The following is an 8,474-nucleotide window of genomic DNA, read 5'->3' as shown; positions in this document are numbered from 1 at the left end:
CGCAGCATCCTGGTAGGGAGGCCAAGCGGAGGTGCGGTGTGCAGGGGCGTGTGTGGCTGGTGTCCCTGCCTGTGGGGTGGAGGTGGGAGCAGGCAGGGGCAGCAGGGGCAGTCAGGCTGGTGAGGCTGGTGGTTTCCTCCTCCTTCCCTGCCTGCCGAGCTGAGAGGACATCCAGGCAGCAGCAGACTGTGTGCCTTCCCGTCTCCCAGGTGGTTCTGACCGAACTCAGATGACATCTTCTAATGGGGCAGAAACATCAAAAATTAAAACAAAAAAGCTTGGTGCAATCTCATTGCAATTCTGATATAAAACAGTTCCTATAAGTAGTGGGGTTTGCATACAATGCAGCTTTGTTGAGAACACAGATGGCCTTGAGCCGGGAAGAGGAAACCTCTCCCTTGCTGCTGCCAGGCTCGCCTCCTCTGGTCTCTCCATACTACACACGCTGAGCAGGCACACGGATTACAGCTTGAGGGCCCTGAGCCAGCTGCTGCTGTCCAGCACCCAGGTCTGCCTTGGACACAGGCTCCATCCTCAACCACGGGGCTGACCTAAAGTGAAGGATGGGATTTGGACACCAGTTACATCTCGTGCCAGCTGCAGGTTCGTGGACCTCTGGATGAGGAGGAAGCTCCAAGCCCAGTGTCCAGCTTCTGCTGGGCTCCTTTGCACAGTGTTCCCATGAAGGAGGGTCCGGGAATCTCTTCAGGGATGGGGGAGTCACTGTTTCCCTGTTCCCCTGCTTTGCCTTTAGCTAGTCCTGCTTGTTAGAAAAGATGTGCGAGCCAGCTCCTTACCGCTTCCCCCGCTGGTCCTGGCTTTGTCCTCGGGGCCACACGGAGCACACCAACCTTTTCCTCCTCATTCAACCCTGTGCTTCGTCTCTGGCTTTCTGGGGTTTGAAGTGCGAGCCTCATCTTTGAGCCCGGCTGTGCAGCCCTCGGGTCACACATGGCTTCTACTTTTCTGAATTACTCCTGTGTGGGGCGCAGGACTAATTTCACTGCAGGCGCTAAGGCGACAGTCGCTGGCTGTTATTTAAACACTTTATAAATGCACTGCGGAAGTCAGTCCAGAGGATTCAATGGGACAGTGGTAGAACCAGGAGCCAGACTCACAGAGTGGGGCCGGGGCAAGTGTCCCCATTCTTAAAGGCCCCGGAAGCACAGTGTGCCTGGAGTGACTGGAGCTCCTCTTGCTTTCTGGAGATTTTCAGTGTGTATGTGGTAGGAACATGTGCTCATGCAGACGCCGTCCTCCTGCCTCTTGATTTGTAGAGTTAAACATCAGGCTGGCCACTTGCCACACGGTCTTCACTGATTTCGTCCTTTACCATGCACAAGGTGGCGTTTTAATGGTTTGGTCCGTGCGTAGTCACAGGCTGCAGTGCTGGGAGCATGGGTCAGTCCCTGCTCTCCTCCTAAGGAGCATCCTTGGGCTACTCAAAACAGAGGCTAGAAAGTGGATTCCAGAACTGTGTGCCCTGGGTCCCTGGGGTTCATGAAGGTGCCCTGGGAGCAGAAGTTTCCTGCTGGCATCGGGAGAAGATGAAGAGATGATAAGGAGAGGTGTGTGCGGTGTGCCAGGTGGTGTCCTGAGTGCTTTCTGTGTCTCCACTGACTTGAGAGGTGGACACTTGCTATCTCCCTACCACGGGGAGGGGGACAGAGGAGGGGCTGCCGATTAAACATAGGAGGCCCAGGCAAAGCTGAATCTCATGTAAATAACAAGTTTTACTTATTTATTTACTTACTTTTTGGTACTGGGGATTGAACTCAGGGGCACTCAGCCACTGAGCCACATCCCCGGTCCTGTTTTGTATTTTATTTAGAGACAGGGTCTCACTGAGTTGCTTAGTTCCTCACTTTTGCTGAGGCTGGAAAAAGTTTTATTTGATTATTTTTTAGTATAAGTATATTCTGAAAGTAGGGTGCAATTTTATTTAGTCATTTATTCTTACATGTGAAAATTCAGTTTTCCCAGCACCGGTCTTTAAAGAGACTGTCCTTTCCCCACTGGGTCTTCATGGGGCTCTTGTCAAAAACTAATTGGAAGTGTTGTTTGGGTTACTTTCTGGGCTTTCTATTCTGTTCCCCTGGTCAATGTGTCTGTTTTGATGTCAGTACCATATTGTTCTGATGACTATGGCTTTGTAATGTAATTATATTATTTTAACTTTTCAGTTCTGGGTATTGAACCCAGGGTCTTGCGCATGATAGGCAAGCACTTTGCCACCAAACAGCATCCCTAATTTAATATTAGGAAGTGTGATGCTTCCAATTTGTTTTCTTTCTCTCTTTTTCTGAATTGGCTACTGGGGGTCTTTTGTAGATCCATACAAATTTTGGAATTTTTTTTTTTTTTGAGTACTGGTGATTGAGCCCAGCTTAACCACTGAACCATATTCCTAGCCTTTTTAATATTTTATTTTGAGAGAGGGTCTTGCTAAGTTGCTTAGGGCCTTGCTAAGTTGCTGAGACTGACTTTGAACTTATGATCCTCCTGCCTCAGCCTCCTGAGTCTCTGGGATTACAGGTATGCACCATGGTGCCCCGCAGAATTTTTTTTATTTCTGTGAAGAATTCCACTGAAGTTTAGGGGTTGTGTTGAATCTGCATTTTCCTTGGACATTTTAGCATATTAATTCATCCACTCTGTGAATATGGGATATTTGTTTCATTTCTTTGTGTCTTTTTCCGATTTGCCCAGTTTCCTTTGCATCTTTTTCAAGTTTTGCAGTTTTCTTGTATATAGATCTTTTACCACTTTCATTAAATTTTTTCTTAAACATAATTTTAAAAATATATTCTTAGTTGTCAATGGACTTTATTTTTTTAATTTATTTATATGCAGTGTTGAGAATTAAACCCAGTGCCTCACACATGCTAGGCAAGTGTTCTAATGCTGAGCCCAGCCCCAGCCCCTAAATATGTCTTTTTTTTTAGTGCTGTTGTAAATGAGATTGTTTTCTAGATTTCTCTTTTGGATAGGGCATTCTCATGCAACTGATTACAGAAATGCAACTGATTTTTATGTGTTTATTTTGTATCCTGCAACTTTACTAATTTCATGTATCAGTTCTAAAGGGTTTATTTGTGTGTGTATGTGTGTGTGTGTGTGTGTAGTCTTCCAGGGTTTTATACATTATATTGTATAATATTGCAAAATATTGTATCATAATCTGCAAATAGAAATCTTTTTGCTTCTTTGCTGTTTATATGACTTATACCATTTGCAAAAATTAGCTCAAAGTGGATGAAAGTTGTAAATGTAAGACTTGAACCCAAGAAATTCCTTCAAGGAAGCAGCATCGGGGGAAAGTTCACGGCATTAGTGTCAATGATTTTTTTGTTTTTGTTTTTGACTATCACATTAAAAGCTCAGGCTAAGAAGCAAAAAACCCAGTAAATGGGACTATTTACTAAAACCCCCGGTACAGCAAAGGAAACAATCAATTGACTGGAAGAAAATATTGGCAAAGTATGCATCACATAAAAGTAATATCCAAAATATATAAAGAACTCACAAATTTAATAGCAGAAAAATGAAAAAAAGGCAGTTTATAAAACAGGCAAATTCCCTGCATGGATATTTTTCCAAAGAGGACATACAGGTGGCCAATGGTATATGAAAAGTCGCTCACTATCACTCGTCTTCAGGGAAACGTACGTCAAAATGACTCTGAGATGCCACTTCACACCTGGTAGGGTGGGTACTTTCAAAAAGATAAGCAATCACACAAGGAGTAGAGGAAGAAAGGGCTCTGTGGGTGGGGGAGCAGATTGGTGCAGCCGCTGTGGGCAACAGTGTGGCGTTTCCTAAAGAAACAAGCAACAGAACTCGCCTCTGACCCAACAGTCCGTCTTTGTGCCCGAGGCAGTGATGCGTGGCCTGGTCAGGACGTCTACACTCTCACGCCCGTTGCATCCTGACCAGAGTCCAGATGTGGAAATGCCTGCTGTGCACCAATGGACGAGCCGGTGGGGAAGAGGTGATACCTGTGCACGGATACCACGGAAGGTTGTTGAGCATTAAAAAGGAAGGAGATCTGCCGTTTGTGAGAACCTGGATGATGAGCCTGGAAGATGTTAGGCTGCACTGAACGAGGCAGAGGCGTTTAACTTGGCTCATCGTCACTGAGAGCGCAAATCCATTGGGACTAAGGATCTGAAGAAAGATGGACTTTAAGGAGCAACAAAAAAGGGAAATTCAAGAATCTAAGAAACACGTTTGCAGGAGTCACGCGAGACATGCAGAGGTGACCTGTATCAACACCACCCCACCCTCGAGACGGGTCTGGAGGGGAGCTGGTGCGGCCATAGAAGGATGTGTGACTAGAACAGGGAGGACCAGGGCCGAGGGTGCTTGCAGCATGACACCCTCCAGGGAGTGGGTGAGTGGACTTCCAGGAGGAATAGCTTCTGACATTGGGAAATAATCTACAGTAATAAAAGTTATTTTAAACTTCTGAATTACTTTATTTCTACCATGGCTGACCATAGATGTTGAAAATCATGGAGTACAGAATCTCACATTAGAGGGGACTACTGTATAATTAAAAATTGTGTGGCGTTCCAGATAAAAGCTGTGGAAACCAGAGAAAACCATCTGCATTATCACAACAGATCCGTACACAGCCTTTACTAGATGTCAGGCCTACGTTCATGAAGTCATTTGATCCTCAGTGAAGGTTCATGAGGTCGGTGCCCTGTTTTTTTCTTCATTTTACAACGAGGAGACCAAGGCATGGAGAGGTTAAGTGACTTCCTAAGGTCACCCAACTCATAAATGTCACAGCCAGGATTTGAACCTGGAAAGTTGTATCCAGAGCTTCCCCCCCCCTCTCTTTTTAAATCACCAGAGAGAGTATATGTTGCTGAAAGTATGGAGTAAAAAGAAATCACGAACACACAATTTAGAAAGGTGATCACTTCAGGGGGAAAGAGGATTTGAGGGACGATGGCCCCGGAGGCTGGCCTCTGACGCCTCTGCAAGGCTGTGCTTCCTAAACAGTCATGGGGCATGGCTGGTGACATTTTGCCATCTCTACCTCTGGGTGCATCTTAAATATTTCAGAGAAAATCCACTGCATGCATGTGAAAGCCGACTGTTGGGTCTAAGTCTAGACCACTGCAGACCTCTTTCAGAGCATGTGAATGAAATGTAGCGAGTCTGAGATGTGGAAGCAACACACTTGCTAAAAATCCACAGGGAATGTTTGTCAGTGCTGGTGTGTGATCTTCCTCCACTCATTGTATTTGGAAATCCATGGTCTTGATTGAGAAGGGAAGCTGCAAGCCAAGGACCTTGGGTCAATTAGGAGTTCTAAGCAATAGAAGCCAGACCATTGCATTAAAAAAAATGAGGTCTTGGGCTGGGGATGTGGCTCAAGTGGTAGCATGCTCGCCTTGCATGCGCAGGGTGCTGGGTTTGATCCTCAGCACCACATAAAAATAAAATAAAGATGTTGTGTCCACCAAAAACTAAAATATGAAAAAAAATGAGGTCTTAGTTTTTTCTTTTAACAAGACATTGGAGAAGGACATAATTGGCAGCATGCTTTCACTGGGGTTAGAATGTTAACATTTTGTCCCCACCTCATGTTGCCAAGGTGGCTGCTGATCTCGAACCACTCTCTCCATGTTCTGAGGGGCAAGAGCTAGGAATTGACGGTACTTCTTAAGCCAAGGCAGCTTCCTTGAAAGCACTTTCCAGAAAATCCCATTTGACACTTTTCACCTACGGGTCATGAGCCACCCCAACTGCAAGGGAAAATCGGAAAGTATTTTTTTTCTTTAAGTTGGCAAATTGCCACCTGCCAAAATATAATGGTTTTTATTTGTGAGGAAGAAAAGAAAAAAAAACCAAGATTTTGAATGTTTATTAGCAGCCTCTGCCACAGACCTCCATGACCTTTCTTGTCTCTTTTTCCAGAGATGCAGAAGAAAATAGCAAATTGAACCGCACTTTTGTTTCTTACTAATTGTTATCGTAAGAGGTCCTTTCACTCCCCGCCCGAGGCAGTTCATGTTGGAATGTCCAGAAAAAAGAAAAAAAAATCTAGAAAATCAGGAGTCCTAACTCACAGCAGAAAAAGGGGCTTTCCTAAAGAGTGGCACAGGGAGGACTTTGTGTCTTTCCCACTCGCTGTCGTTTTGAGTTGTGAGAAGTGACTTTCAGTTTTTAAAATGCTAGAAGGTTTTCAATCAAGCCGTTTTAAGAGAGACCCATTCAGGAGAAGTTAATTTCCATTCTGCTTTGTCTATTCTGGGGCCTTTGCTTTCTCATTTACTAGTTTATTTATTTATTCTAGGGTTCCATTCAGTAGCCAGGCAGCTGGGTTATGGAAATGCCAATTATGAATTCCCCAAGGATCTGAGCACTGAATTTTCCATAAAAGTGTTTGATTTTTCTTTTCTTTTTTTTTGTCATCAAGCTCACTAAGTTTTAAGCAAACTTGAGACAGAGAACTCAATAATACCTCGTGCCACGATGTGTCGTGGAAGTCAGAAGGAAATTTTTTTTTCTCCATAAGACACTATAATTTACTATGGAGCCAACCTAGATGCCCTTCAGTGGATGAATGGATTAAAAAAAATGTGGCATATATACACAATGGGATTTTTACTCAGCAATAAAAGAGAATAAAGTCATGGCATTTGCAGGTAAATGGATGGTGTTGGAGAAGATAATGCTAAATGAAGTTAGCCAATCCCAAAAAACCAAATGCCAAATGTTTTCTCTGATATCAGGAGGCTGACTCACAGTGGAGTAGGGAGGGGGAACATGGGAGGAATTGACAAACTCTAGATAGGGCAGAGGGGTGGGAGGGGAAGGGAGGGGGCAGGGGGTTAGAAATGATGGTGGAATGTGATGGACATCATTATCCAAAGTACATGTGTGAAGACACAAATTGATGTCAACATACTTTATATACAAACAGAGATATGAAAAACTGTTGTGTATATGTGTAATAAGAATTGTAATGCAAAAAAACAAGTACATGTATAAAGACACGAATTGGCGTGAACGTACTTTATACAAAGATATGAAAAATTGTGCTCTATGAGTGTGATAAGAATTATAATACATTCCACTGTTGTGTATTTAAAAAAATAAAATCAATAAAAAAAGAAAAAAAAGAAACTATAATTTAGAATCAAGTTACATAGTAAAAGAGGCAAGGGAAGATTTGTCCACAATGACTCCCTATGAAATTCCTTTCTTTTTTTATTTTTTTTGGTATTGGTGATTGAACGCAGGGGTGCTTAGTCACTGAGCCACATCCCCAGACCTTTAATTTTTTATTTTGAGACAGGGTCTCACTAAGTTGCTTAGGGACTTGCTTATTTGCTGAAGCTGGACTTCACCTTGCGATCCTCCTGCCTCAGCCTCCTGAGTCTCTGGTATTACATGTATATGCCATTGCGCCTGCCCAGCTCAACTAAGCTTTGAAAAGCACTTCACAGCTCACAGAGAACACGCCTGTCCGTGGTCTCATTTTTCCAGGCTGTTCCAGAGGTGACCACAGCTCCCAAGTGAGGGGCCATTGTGCCTATGGCAGTGTCCCTTTGAGATTTATTTCTGCTCTTCCTGATGATGCACCCCCCACCCCCCTGATAGACCTAACTGTTTGATTAGATCCCTGGTCACTTGTTCATCAGGAGGCTTGGAGGAGCTTCCTTGGCACAGTAGCTTCAACTCCCCTTTATAAACTCTCCTCAGCAAACAGTTACAGAGCACGAGGCTTATCCGTTCAATACTGAGAGCTTAGCCCCCGGTAAGCATTGCGCTTAGTACTTCAGATACTTGGTCCTGTTTGGCTAAAACCCCCTGTGAAGTAGTATATTGTCTGAATTTGATAGCTGGGGAGACGGAGGACCAGAGAGGTAGGCAGGTGACAAGCTCCTCACCCCTGCTCTTTGCTAGCTCCTGGTTTGTGGAGAGTGGTGTCAGTGACAACAGGTATAGGGGGCTGCTATGTCCCTCTGTTTCACTTCAGGGTCCATTGAGCTGCCACCGGGTCCTGTTCTCCACTGTCAACTCCAGCAGGGTGGCTTGAGGTGTGTTCCTCTACACGCCCCCGTAGGACTAGACCCCAGGTTGACCTAGAATCCCTGCCAGTAGTACTTTAGTTTAGGTGGCTGTCAATTAAATGTTGTGTCTCGAGTATAAAATAATTGCTGTGGAGGTGACAGTGGCCAGAAGCATGGGTGGTTGGGGAAAAAAATTCAGATAAAGTCCTAAATGTTGTGCAGCCCACTTAAAGGGGGTGGGGGGCGTGGGGGGTTTGTCTGTGTTGGTGATGGCTCTGATTTCATTTTGACATCAGGAATTCTAAGTAAAGAGAAATTCGAGAGGAAGTGCTGGGAATGCAGTGGAATGATGATGTTTTATGAGTATTGACTTTGTTCAGCTCAACCTATTTGTGAATATTTGTGAATAATGCATATTTGTGAGTAATGATAGCTCGC

This window comes from Marmota flaviventris, chromosome 2 (assembly GCF_047511675.1).
Source record: "Marmota flaviventris isolate mMarFla1 chromosome 2, mMarFla1.hap1, whole genome shotgun sequence".
NCBI lineage: Eukaryota > Metazoa > Chordata > Mammalia > Rodentia > Sciuridae > Marmota > Marmota flaviventris.
The sequence above is the reverse complement of the archived record's forward strand: the minus strand, read 5'-3'. Positions refer to the sequence as shown.